The sequence below is a fragment of the Lissotriton vulgaris genome, chromosome 4_1 (genome assembly GCF_964263255.1).
Source record: "Lissotriton vulgaris chromosome 4_1, aLisVul1.2, whole genome shotgun sequence".
NCBI classification, from domain to species: domain Eukaryota; kingdom Metazoa; phylum Chordata; class Amphibia; order Caudata; family Salamandridae; genus Lissotriton; species Lissotriton vulgaris.
Genome location: NC_141691.1, coordinates 2051990542 through 2052005155, shown reverse-complemented (window position 1 = coordinate 2052005155; position 14614 = coordinate 2051990542).

Sequence of the window (14614 nt, the reverse complement as noted above, 5' to 3'; positions counted from 1 at the left end):
ACTTAATTGGATCAGATATATACTGCACTGATATGATACTAATATCATTGACAAAATTCATATGAAAACAATTGAACAATAAATAGTACTTGGATATGAACTTTTGAATCATTTGATTGATCACCCACGGAGTGCCTCATCTGGGGATGTATTAGCATACGTATGCGTACACCACAAGTCATAACAGTGAAGCCATAATTCAGCCCAAACTGGCATGTATAACACACAAAGCCCTACACCTCAAGTCACCAAGATATCTAGCACAGAAATTGGAGATTCAGGGGGGGGAAGCCGACAATCTAGGAGCGCCAGAGACTTGGGGCCCGATGTAGGTGCCCTAATACCGGTTGGAAACGGCCGAATTTGGCCGTTTCCGACCGGTATTACGGTTTCCAGATGTAGGGCATGCATTTATAGAATAGGTATTTTACCGATTCTGTATTTATCGATTCGGTAAAATTACCGAATCGGTAAATACAGACTCGGTAAAATACCGGTTCTGTAAATACAGATATAGCTGGCACATGTCAGAGTGCCACAGGGGTTTAAGAATCGGTATTTTACCACCCAATCCTATGGGGTGGTAAAATACCGAATACAGGTGTGCATGCACATGTGTGCATGCACACCAGTGCCATGTGGCAGACAGACATACCCTTAGGGCATGTCTGTGTGCCACATGGCACACGTGCCTGAATTCAGGGTGCTAGAGGGTGTCAAAGTGACACCCCCTGCACCCTTGCAAAAATCAGTATTTACCGAATTGGTAAATACCGATTCGGTAATGACCATTGATTCCTATGGGCTGCAATGCCCATAGGAATCAATGGGCTTTCCCGATTCGGTATTTACAGAATCGGTAAATACCGAATCTTAACGATTCAGTATTTACCGATTCTGAAATACCTACATTTCCCCCCTTCTAATTTACTACTTCTTAATTACCGAATCGGTATAATTTGGTATTTTAGAAGTGGTAATTTAGAATTACCTACATCAGGCCCCTAGTGTTGAAGCCACCTATTTTCCTAAATAAAAAACTTATGACAGAGCGTCCTCAGGAGCTGCACGAAGAATATGGAACTTGTTACCTCCGGGGATCAGAAGGTTACCCAACCACGCAAGATTCAAGAAAGAAACCAAGATCTTTCTAATGAGCAAATTCCTACCGTAACCATTACAAAGCATCCACACAAGACTCACCCAAATCCTCTCGCTTAAAGGCACAATCGCTTTTTGCTAAGAACTAATTTAATTTGTTCATTACAGGTTCTTGCTTCCCCTGACGACATGGTTCCTCTAGTCTTACATTCTGCAAATGTGCTAAAGTATTTATCAAGAGAAGTGGCTGTGACAACTTTGAATGGGACTTTAATATATTAAATGCTATACAGAATATTGCACTGTAAAAGTTACCATTTCCTGTACTGTGAAACGCTCTGATACCCTACAGGGCCAAATTTGCGCTATACAAAACACTGAATAAATTAATTAAATAAATAAGCAACGCGACCACTAAAGGCCCAAAGTCACTCATATTTGCAACAGGTCACACCAGGGCGGCCACACGCAAAGTCTGTCACTCCCCACACGAGAATTGGGAACCCTGCTTTCTGGGCATCAACTGTAACTCCCAAACCCTTACCCCCCGCAAGCCCAGGCAGAGAGACAAACCAGCCCAAGGCAGGACCCCACACCCATGTTTGTGGCACGATTCCCCCATCCACATCTCTGCCATCCGTGTACCTCCCTGGGGTCTTTGGAGACCCACACCCATCTCAACCAGACACTTTCACTTTCCCTTTCGCGAGTTCGCGAAGCAGATTGAAGGCAGCAGCGTACTCGCTAAGACACCCCTATTGGGGTACTAACCGGGATCCATAAATTTGTGCGGAGAGAGAGTTTTGAGATAGAAATTGACGCAATACTCGGCACATTGACACCATAGAAGATTCCATTGCTAGAACCGAAGAGAAACCAGCACAGAACACTGGGAAGCATTTTAAAGTCAGCCGGGACGGAAGCAGAACCGGTGGTGAGAACGTGAAGAACAGCATTTCTTACCAGACAGCCCTGAAGAAGTTGAATGGGTAATTCCCCACTACGAAACACGTGTTGGCTGGACAAATCCTTTGAATAAAAGAATAAAAGAACATTAAACAACTGTGATTACTTTAAAGAGCTTGAATTGCTGTGTTTCTCAATTTTACTTATACCACTTAATGTATACTTATTGCAAGTAGCGATAAGGATAGCATGTGCATAGGCTAGCGCAAACAGGATATAGATACGGTTGGAAGACTCAAAACAATAGTGTTGAATTTAAGCACCATAGAGATACAGATTATCTGGTAACATTTCACTACTTTTCTTTTTGACCTGAAGCTACTCTTTTTTGTTTCAATAGAAAATGTATTAAAGACAAATCGTATAATAGTCAGCAAATGTAGCCTTTAGATAGGCTAAAGAACATTCTTGCATTAAAAAAACAGAAATTAAAAAAATATATATATCGAATAAAGGGGACGTGGCTTACCAAGATGGCCACCTAGACGTGTCCTGGGGTGGCTCTGGCAAGGCCTAGCCAAATTGGGTCATGTTCTACGGCCCCATTACCTGGTCGAGATGTAAAATGGCTGCCCTTTTGGGGGAGGTGAGTCCATTCTAAGCGGGGGCATTCTCTAGAGGAGTGTGGGGGTGCAACCCATCACTGGTACGGATGAAGCGGAGTTCAGGGTTGTACTGAAATGGCCTGCTAAACAGACACAGGGCAATGTGAGGGGGCTGTGGAGGGGGATGCTGGAGACTCCTATTTAAAGGCCCTCTGGGGCCCCAATAGATAGAAAACTGGACCTGTCTAGCCACTCTCACCCTGTGATGAGGGGCCTCAGCCTGGTGGATGTACTGCCTCTGGTCTGCAGTAGTTGCTACTGTGGAGCTGAGAGTGCATGCAGATTGAAGGAGCAACTGGCGGGGAGCACCATTGTGCTGGGGGCACCAGCTGATGCCTTCGTGACCCATCTGGTGGGCCAGATAACAGAGGGGAGTGGCAAAAACAGTGTTAGGAACCCTGGCAGAACTTGGAACCACAAGATCAACAGGCCCGTGTGTAGTAAACTGAGTTGCACTGAGATTGGTGTTACCACTCTGAACATAGATGATCAGTGCAGACTCGTGTCCAACTGGGGATGGCTGCACCTGCTCCCACACAACCAACAGCGATCTAATGAGACTATACCAGACCTTCAGGCCTTCAATGATCCAGTAGCCACTCTTCGTTTCATGCCAAAGCCTCCATTTTGATGCAAACTGTTGGAACTGCTCATTTGGCAAATATTAATGCCTGCAAAGAAGCAATCACACAAAACTGGGACTACTTTTTCACTGGCTCTGAGACACCCAAGCGCTCTGAGGAGACAGAACAAGGCAGGCCAGACTCCCCTACACACACAGGAATCCCCCAATTACCTACCGGTAATCTTGAGCCATTGTCCCACCTCCGAAAGAGGTTTTTACCAAACTAAAAAATAACTAATCATATTGGTTTTCCTTCCCCATTGGCTATCTACAAATGCCACTTATGTATCTCCTGTATTACCAAGTTCATTCATGAATGGCGGTGCATCCCGGCAGGAGGGAGGGATGTTGTCTGGGACGAGGAGGACAATGACTCAAGAATGAAGATTACCAGTATCTACTGTGGGAGGGAGGGGTGCGTTCAGTCCACATACTGTGGGTGTATTGCGGCAGCAGATGTTGAGTCCTATTACCGGATGGCCCACCTTCAGTTAATAAATGCGGGGTGATACCCAGGGAGACCATGCATATGCACTCGACAAAATAGCATTAGGTGCAGCTTCGCTTCAAATATATGAATATAGGCGGGAGCAGTGCCTCACTTCCTCCGACGACAAAAATGGTTCTTGATTTGTGGCGATTGACCCTCCAAGAAATGAAATGGTGGGGCACATTGATGGAACAAACCACACTCTGGTGTGGAGCCTTGCGCCCCCAGGTGGCAGCATTGGAAGGGTTCCGGAAATGGGACCGTATTGGGATCTTCACCCTCGAGGATGTCATGCAGGCCATCACCCTGAAGTCCTACAGGCCAGATTACAGACTGAGTTCCAGCTGCTCAGCAGCCAGTTCAGCAGCCAGTTCCATAGGTTTCTGCAGCTCTGCCGTGCTTTGGGCCCATATATAAGGGAGTAGCTTGAGCTTCCAGAATTTAATCTACTAGAGGGTAAATTACTGATTGGAGACCTGCAACCATATACTTGCTAAAGTCTACCAGACTGTGATCTCTAACCAACCAGATCCCATTGGAGACCTGTTCACGGCTTGGGAGGCAGATGTAGGTACATTGGAAAATGTAGACTGGACTGAGATCCTGGGTCCTCCCAGAAGAGCGGCAACTGCGGCAAGGCTTCGGCTAATTCAATTTAAGTACCTCCACAGAGTATATCTGACATGACACAGACTATGGCGTATGGGTGTGATTGCCACTCCCACCTTCTTTCATACTGTGTGGAGCTGCCATGTGCTGGAGAGGTTTTGGCAGGGGTGGTTGCATGCCTGGGCCGGGTTTTGTCCTGGCAAATCTTATTTAATCAGCCACTGGTCCTACTTCACCTTATGCAGGATGTGGGAGGGAATAAGTACAAGTTTGCTCTCCTCAGTCTGGACTGACGCTTGCTGGATGCAACATAGCTAATGAATGGAAAGCCGAGAACCCTTCCTCACTGTGATGTGGAAAAGGGGTATGGAAATTGCGGCATACAAAGCCAGGGAGTTCTACCAAAAAACACCTGAAAATACGGAAGAGATGGACAGAATATAGGGAAATTAACCTAGAGCCAATCTATCAGAATCGCCAGCCTCTGAACGATTGCGACCCAAGAGAGACTGATTTACACTGAACTATTGATGAAGGGGTGCTATGTGATTGGGATGTATTCCATAACTTCTCAGGACCAGTTTGCGGGTGGGTGGTTGGCGGGGGGTGAGGAGAGACTAGCAGGGCTGTTCTATTTTATGTTTACTGAATTTTTGTTGCACTTATTGGTTTTTAGGTCTCGCGGGTGAACGCAGCGCTTGCGCTGATTCACCTGCGAGCTCTGTTGTCGTTGCTTTCCTTCCCGGAGTGAGACAAACCATGTGCGCGCCCGCCGCCGGACAGGCGATGTGCACACGCATGGCGTCTCCCACCACCGCGCCTCGATTTATTATGGCTCGGCCGCTCGCTCCCTCTCTGCAGACGGCCAGCTATAGAATCAGGAACTCCCGCAATGCTTGTTTCCAGGAGTGGACAGTTCCTTCATTTTCATTTATAGCAAGCACACATTTTTCTCGATGAAGAATCCATAATTTTTTTGGAGTTTGCCAAGAAACAGCTGCAGTTAATAGCATGCACCTAAAAGCAAATCAAATAGCTAATTACGATTAGCCAGATGGTATTTTGACAGCAAAAATAATATAACAATCACATTTTTAAGACAAATAACGTTTTTTGTTGACAGTACTGGCATAGTCATTTAAAAGAGGGCTGCCTTATTGTTTCATGTGCTCATTAACAAGATATACGTAATCCTTCCCTGTATGTTTATTTCAGTAAATCCTTGGATTGCGAGTGGTGGGATTGAGTTTGTTGTTCTAACCTTTTTCTTTTGGTCCCACGTGCAACCAATAGTAAATTAGGACTATGGCAATGACAGTGCTTCAAGAGAAATAGATAACGGTCTTATGGAAATTATGTCTCCCTCTTTCTTTTTCTCCCTCTGTTTCTCTCTCTGTTTCTGCCTTTCTCTTGTTCACTTCATTTCTGTCTTTCGCCAACTTACTCAGTTTCCCTTTCTCCCCCTTCTCTCTTGTTCTGGCTTGCTCTCTTTTCCTGTTTCGCCATGTCTCCCCCTCTTTCTTTAACTCTCTCTTTAAATGAAAGCTTATAGGCCTGCGAGTGCGAGGTCCATCGTTCTTTGGGACTACATTAGGCAGTAAGCAAAACCAAGCTGTGTGGTGTTGTGCGGTGCATTCTGTGGCAGTACTGTTTGGCTATTTATTTAACACGAATTTAATGATGCTACACACAAGTTTCACATTGTTAGTTCTGTTTTTTCGTCTTAAAGAGATGCACCAGGCGGTAGGTTATGTGTAGAATGTGGTGAATCCATAATGCCACGGTGGCCGCAGAGGCCCATAATTGTAATGCTATTCATGGTTTACCCAGCTCCATTATGTAGTCTCGGGTGGGGCAGTAAAAGGGTTTCTGGAGTGAAGGTGCTTAACCTCAGCACCTAACCCCTTGTTTCCAGTAAAATTTATTGGTGTTGATTGTGTTCCTTATGGAGTTTACATTGCGCAAATGGAACTGTTCATGGTGTTGACTTTTATTTTGAATGAGTCAATAATCTCCCAACGTTACGTTCCTGTTTACCTGGACATTGAGCTCACCTAATTGAGATCTGGCTGTTGAGATCTGTATGTGAGCTGTAGGTCCCAAGTTTGATTCCTGGCTGAGTCAATTTAGCCTTTCATCCTTCCGAGGTCAATAAAAGGAGTATCAATTCAAATGGGGTTATAGTAAATAGAGGTGTTTTCTGTTTGTAGCGTATAGGCAAAAGCATTACATATATAACAAAGTATTAATAATTTGTAGTTTTATGGGGCAATGCAATAGGTCTCGCAGTTGTGAGAGTTTGAGCTTTTGGCATTGTAAATGGCAATGCCTTTTATTTACGTGCTGGTTTTTAAAACATAAATAAAAGGCATTGTCATTTACAATGCCAATAGCTTAAACTCTTGCAACTGTGAGACCTATTGCATTGCAAATGCTTGTTTTTTAAGCCACACCAGCTATGTTGGATTTATGCAAATATCACAATGAAATATATTCTAAAAAAAAAGTGCCAGTATGTGATTGGGTCATTACCCCTTCCTTTTATGTCCTCCTCATCCCAGTCCTGAAGCATTAGGATGTATCAAGCACACAAAAAGCACTGACATCCATGATACTAAAAGCAGCTGTAGGAAAGAAAGTGCTCCTTTTGACATGGTTACCTCTCACTTTTTTCCTTGTATCTGATGCAACTTTGACTAAAAGTGTACTTGGTTCCTGCAAACCAGGTCACCGGTTCCAGTGTTCTTTCCCCAAACTGTACCATTGTTATCAGTTTTTAGGGAGCTGTAATTTGTGAAATAGCGCTATTGCAGTTTCATATCCCCTGGAGGGGAATGCTGCAGTTTTCCTGTAGTAACCCTTTCCTTACTGAGATCTCTTATGCTGGGACATGTTGCTCTGTGTCTGCTGGAGAGGTTCATGGGTTACTGTCAAAAGTGACAAGGGCTATGGGGCTCCTCAGTCTCCACTTCAGGTATGCACTGCATGCAGATTGATGCTAAGGAGCTGCCCTGGAAGGTACTGGACTGGGCAGATTGAATAGTAATGCTGTAAAGAGATTAGGCCTCAGGCAGCTGTGAAGTGATGCATGATATGGGACACACATAATATGGCCCAGATCTTGGGATTTCCTACAGAAGTCAAGTCCATATATCCTTGCCATATATGAAGTTAGTGCTGGTCTCCGAAACACAAGTTCATGCATAAATACAGAGGTACGCTGAGATTATACTTCTTAATTGTAGAACTTCTTTGGTTTCTGAGCACTGTAAACATGTTATAGTTACTCACTTTATTGAGACACAATGTCCCCACCTCAAAAAGACGGGGGCAGTCGAGTCCGTATTTGAACCCGTGACAAACAGTTTGTGCTTGTCAAGTTAGTGAGCATTCACTTCGCTGAGCAACCTTGGTATGTTTTAAGTCTTGCCTAACAGTGCGCTTGCGCTGTTGCTGCATGGGGTATTGTATACATTAAAGGGCTTGGAACCTGCCTATTACTTACCACTTGCTGACTTAATTGTCATTCTTTTCAGCTGCCTCCTAATTGGTCAACGTATGCCTCATCTCACTTTCTTTTATTTCTCCAGAGCATGCACCAAGTACTAATTGATTTCATTTTATTTGTGTGCTTCCGATGCTCTCGCAGTGCAAATGCCACAGACTCCTGAAGCAGTCTGTGACTTTGTTCTACAGTTCGGCGCTTCCTTTTACTTACACCTTCTTCAAGATACTTTTAACTTATGACCCGTCCTTCCAATCCCACTCCATTCTACCCCACCTCACGCCTCTACCCTACTCCAATCTACCCTACTCCAATGTACCACACCCCATTCCAATCTACCCCAATCTACCCACTCCAATCTACACCACTCCAAACTATGCCTATCTACCACACTCTACCTTACTCCAATCTACAACAATCAACAGCACCCCAATCCACCCCACTCCACTCCATCCCAATCTAAACCACCCCACTCCACCTCAATCTACTCCACGCCAACACAATCTACCCACTCCACTCCAATCTACCTCACTCCACCCTACTGGAATCCACTGCAACCTACCATACTTTACCCCACTCCAATATACCCTACTCCACCCCAACCTACCCCACTCTGATTTACTCCAATCTACCCCTCCAATCTTCTCAACTGCAATTCATCCATCTACCCACCCCAATTTTACCCTACTCTAATATACTCCACTTTAATCTACCCCACTCCAATCTTCCTCACTCCAATCTACTACACTCCATTATACCCCAATCTACCCCATTCCAATCTATTCCACTCCAGTCTACCCTAATATGCGTCACCCCAATTTACCTCACCCAAACTACCCAATCCAATCTACAAAAACCACAGTTGATGGACAGAATGCAGAACAATGTCAACATTCACCCCAGTACAGAGATCTGGGCCCATATCCATCGTTTTTTGCACTCAACACCACCCCAGTCAGACATGGCCATATGCAAATCAGTCTGACCCTGTGCCTCATGGGAACAGTCCAGCCCGAACTGCCAAGCCATTTCTTCCCTGGACCGGAAACAAGCTTCCGAGGACCGGTTTCTGGCATTCCAGCCGTCTTCAGCCCGGCTTGTTTGAATCCAGTGGTGTGGAGTGCGTGGGTCTCACGTCTGAGCATACCCATCCCACTCGGGGTGACAAATGCAACAAGCACTGGCGTTGCCAATAGGTCTCGCAGTAGGAAAGTTGGAGCTATTACAATTGCAAATAACAATGCCTTTTATTTTTGTTTTCATTTTAAAAACATAAAGGGCTTTGTCATTTACAAAACCAATAGCTCCAACTTTCCTACTGCGAGACCTATTGTGCACTGCACAGTGTGGGTGAAAGTGGCACTGCGTGGGTGTGAGTGGCTTTGAGTGAGTGGCGTTGCGTAGGTGAGTGGCGTTGCGTGGGTGAGTGGCGTTGCGTGGGTGAGTGGCGTTGCGTGGGTGAGTGGCGTTGCCTGGGTGAGTGGCGTTGCCTGGGTGAGTGGTGTTGCTTGGGTGAGTGGTGTTGCGTGGGTGAGTGTGGTGTGGCGTGGGTGAGTGTGGCATTGCGTGGGTGATAGTGGGCTTGCGTGAGTGTGAGTGGCGTTGCGTGGCTGTGAGTGGCGTTGAGTGGCTGTGAGTGGTGCTGTGTGGGTGAAAGTGGCACTGCGTGTGTGTGAGTGGCTTTGCGTGAGTGGCGTTGCGTGTGTGAGTGGCGTTGCATGTGTGAGTGGCGTTGCATGTGTGAGGGGCGTTGCATGTGTGAGTGGCGTTGCATGTGTGAGTGGCGTGGCATGTGTGAGTGGCTTGGCATGTGTGAGTGGCGTGGCATGTGTGAGTGGCGTGGCATGTGTGAGTGGCATGGCGTGTGTGAGTGGCGTGGCGTGTGTGAGTGGCGTGGCGTGTGTGAGTGGCGTTGCGTGGGTGATCATGGGCTTGCGTGGGTGTGAGTGACGTTGCGTGTTAGTGGATGCTCTGATATTGTTGGTGTGACCTTAGAGGAAATGGCAGGACATCCAGTGCTTGATTTTGCCAATGGATGAATCGTACAATCAACAGCAGCAAAGACGATGGATCCATTGCGCAAAGAAGTTGCTCTGACTGAGATGTGATTATATTAGCTCCTTTCCTTAAGTGCTTCAAAATTGGAAATCTTTGTTAATGGCTATAAATGCTGTTTTACTATTAGGATTCCTAATTTTCGTGACCGTTCTAGAAGCAAGTAACTATAGTTTAGAATGGGGCCTTTCATGCACCTAACTCTAAACAGTTGGGGCTCCCTGTGACTCTCGTCAAACATTGGGATGGGATGAGATGATATATCCTGATTCTTTAGCACTCTGGTAAGCTGAACATTAAATACTCGACCTGTACACGTTGCAATATTCTGTTCTGAAGACTGCAGGGACTCCGTGCACTTTGACTAGGCCCCCCTCCCCCGCTGATACCCAGCAGGGCAGGGGTGTAACTTGATCTGCGGAGGGGAAACGAAGACAAACCTTGCGACTTCATTTCCTTTGTGAGTTTCACCAGCTTGTCCCCTGCTGACGCCTGCTGCCTCTCCAGTCTGTGGATCGGTTTCTTGGGTCCGGTTTACAGCCCCCACATTCCTCATTTGGCGACCCTCTCTTTGTCTCCTCCTGATCAGCTTGCCTTTAATTTCTCATCGAAACCTTTCCTCAACAAGTTTGTTTACAATTTAGCTAAAATGCCTGTGCTTTATGTATCCCCAATGACGCCTACGGCAAAATGAGGATCAAAAGAACATTTGCATTGCCTTTTTGCAAGTATTAATTTTTGTTGTTGTCTTGCATGGTGACCTGAAACAAAAGTCGCTCCTCTCCCAGCGCAATCTCCTTTCCAGAAGGAAAAAACGTTGTCTGCATCTTTGTGATACTGCAGCAGCAACTGTATCAATGTGTGTAAAAACGCTACACGTATCAGTAAAAGGGACAGGAACACTGCTTTGGCGCAAAATGTAATATACATTTGTAGTCACTTAAAAAACAAGCACTTCCTGATGATTCACCACAGAAGTAAACAAACTAACAAGAACATCGCTGAAGGAAGCTTTTAGGGGCGGGGAAGCCTGTTAATGAGGGGAAAGAGAAGGTCTGATGCTCCGATGCGAGGCACAGCAAATGGTGGTGTGTGACATGGCTGGTAGGCAATTAGGGGGGAGAAGTGAGGCCAGCGAATGAATTTGCGTTCCAGCATTTATCTGTAAGACTAGGTTCAATGAGAAATTTTCTTTTGTAGAGAGAGGGGAGGTGCTGGTGTGGGAGGGGGGAGGTGCTGGTGGGAGGAGTGCTGCTAGGGCAAGGGTGTGTTTGCGGTGAGAGAGAGGGAAGGTGCTGGTGTGGGAGGGGGGAGTTGCTGGTGTGGGAGGAGTGCTGCTAGGGGAGGAGAAGCCTGATGCCGGATGGGGGCGGGAGAGCCTGGGAATGCGAGAGGCTGGGCTTGCATGCGATGCGCGTGCATGTACACGGGAACTGCAAGAAAACCGCGGGGCTGAAAGCCCTTTGGTTTGACTTGTGTTTTGCCGACATGAATTCTCGCTCCGCTCGATGCGCTTGCGCACATCGATAGGTCGCGAGACCTAAAAACCACAGTTGATGGACAGAATGCATAACAATGTCATACATTCACCCCAGTACAGAGATCTGGGCCCAAATCCATCGTTTTTTGTATCGCTTTGTTCGCCCTAAGTTGGCAGGGTATGCTCAGACGTGAGTCCCTTGCTCACTTGGCCACTGGATTCAAGATAGCCTAGCTGATGAGGATTATGAATCCGAAACCAGTCCCTGGATGCTTGTTTCCGGTCCAGAGAAGACATGGCTTGGCAGTTCGGGCTGGACTGTTCCCATGAGGCACAGGGCAGACTGATTTGCATATGGCCATGTCTGAACTAGGGTGGCTGAGTGAGCTAAAGAATGGTGATGGATTAAACCCAGATCAGTTGACTGGGGGTGAGTGTTTGATTTGCTCTAATGCTCCGTCCATCATCCCCTTTTGTATCAATCCAATCTACAGCACTCCAATATACCCCACTCCAATCTGCTCCACTCCAATCTACCCCAGTCTACCCCACCTCAATGTACTCCACTCCTATCTACTCCATTCCACCCCACTCCACTCCAATGTACCCCACTTCAATACACTCCACTTCAATCTACCCCACTCCAATCTGCCCCAGTCTACTCCACTCCAATCTACTACAGTCTATTCTACCCCAATCTACCCCACTCTAGTCTACCCCACTCCAATCTGCCCCATTCCAATCCAGCCTACCCTAATCTACCACACCCCAATCTATCTCACCCAATCTACCCAACTCCAATCTATCTCGACTCCAACTACCCTAATCTACCCCACACCAATGTACCCCAATCTACCTCACTCCACCCCAATCTACCCCTTCCAATCTACTCCACTTCAATCTACCCCACCCCAATCTATCCCACTCCAATCTACCATAATCTACCACATCCCACTCTACCCCATCCCACTCACTTTAAGCCATGCTGAGCAGCCACCACACTGGTGTAAAGCATGGTTAAAACACATGGCCAAAGCCAATAGTTCTGGCATAGGCTAAATCAATTGGCTTTGTCAATGCTTGTTTTTTTATTTTGAGGTTCTTGTATTGGAATATTTCCCAGCAGCTGCCATAAAACAGCCACAACCTGTAGAGTTCATACTCCAGAGATCAAAGGTCAACCAGAATTCAAATCAGACTTCTGGAGACAAAGTAAAATGCAATACACAGATTCTTCTTTATTAGTGAAGGACGTACGATAGCACCAACCACCAGACAGGCTCTGAGATGACCAGGCAACTGACACTCGCCTGTACATTTCAGAACCAGCCCAGTGTTCAATGCCATCAGCACAATAGAAAGGAACTAATAAAGTGACGAAAATACACATAAGGAGGAATTTACGTATGCATATTGCACATCCTTTGCCCCTGCAGATAATTAGAAATGTTATGCACCTATCCCAGATGTTCCTGTTTTAGGAAGAAAAAAAAAGTCACCCTGACATCATTTGTTGCAGTTACACTTCTGACCCTAAGTGGGATGGGTATGCCCAGATGTGGGTACCCTGCTCACTGTGCCACTGAGATTCAAGCTAGCCTTGCCGATGAAGGGTGACATACCCTGAAACTGATCCCAGAATGCATGTTTCCAGTCCAAGGAGGACCTGGCCTGGCAGTTCGGTCTGGACTGTTCCCATGAGGCACAGAGTCAAGACTGGTTTGCATATGGCTGGGCCCAAACTGGGATGGCGTAGTTGTGGCGACGCGCTCTAGTGTTTCAGAGCGTGCGCCCAGGAATTCTGGGAATGCTTGGCGGCCATTTTAGGTGCCGCAGAGTTTACCCTGAGGCAAGTCGCGTTCCCGGCGTTCGGGACAATAAATCTGTAATTTCAAAGACAACATGTCCGGTAATTATTACGAGCGGACCGGTATAAATTGGCGACGAGGAGCGGGACACTGCAACAGCCCCTTGGTCAGCACTGGACCAGAACCCCGCACCATTTCCAGGACCCGACCGCGGCAGAGGAGCGCGCAGATCCACGAAGGGAGAGTAGAATTCCTAGCATCCCTGAGTACACTGCAACAGCGGCGCCCCCCTTCCAGGGGAGTTCAGGAGACTCTCAGAAGCTGATTGAGAGTGCCCAAGCGCAGGGAGTGGGCCAACAGAGTCACAGGACCACCCAGAAACCAGAGGCAGGTCCCACTAGCACAAACTCCATCCACAAAACAGGCACTGACCAGCAGCTAAAGGACCGAGCTCCAGGAGAGGCACCCCTAGCATCAGCCCACGCAGAAGCAGCCCCTTCTTCTCACAGTGAGTACCAGGTAGCGAGCGGCACAGAGCAGCACTGGGTCACGCTAGTGAGCTCCAGAGCCGCAATCCATACATCCAAGCCTACACCGGACAAGGCACAGAGCTGGAGCTCCAAGGCTTATCCCGAGACGGGGAACGGAGTCCCGCACAAGCAGGCAGGAAGGACAGAAGAGAGACAAGCCCCAGAAAGTCCACCAGGTGTAAACACGCAACAAGTTCCAACCCTGCACGCAGAGGGGAGGATGTGTGCCCAGACGTCTCTTACCAATCTAGTCCTATTCTTACCCAAAAGGGGAGAGCCAGCGAAGCTATGGGAGGACTGGAAGCGATACTTCCTGAACTACCTGTCTGCTTTGGAGGATGAGGGAGAAGACAAATTCTCCAGCGCAAGAAGGAAGAGAATACTTCTACATAACTTAGGTCCTGAGGGCATTAGAGTGTACGATAATTTAGTAAAGAAAACGAGACTCCAGAATGACATAGAGGAATTCCAGCACGCGCTAGAAGATTTTGATTTCTACTACCGCCCAGTGGTATGCATAGTGATAGACAGATGCAGTTTCTTCCAGAGAAAACAAAACAGCCGAGAATCAATAGATGAGTACGTAGTGGCTCTGCAGAAGTTGGCAGTGACATGCAAATTTGGCACCCTGCATGATGAGCTCATCAGAGATCAGATCATAATGCACACGGCGAACACTGCAATCCAAGAGAAACTGTGGGTGAATGGTGACGCGCCCCTCAAAAAAGTTGTAGCACTCGTGAAGAAAGCGGAGCTGTTTAAGAGGTGCGCAGAAGCAGCTAAAAGAGAGAATATCAACAAGACGCCAGTGTGCAGAATAACAGACAACAACAATCAAGA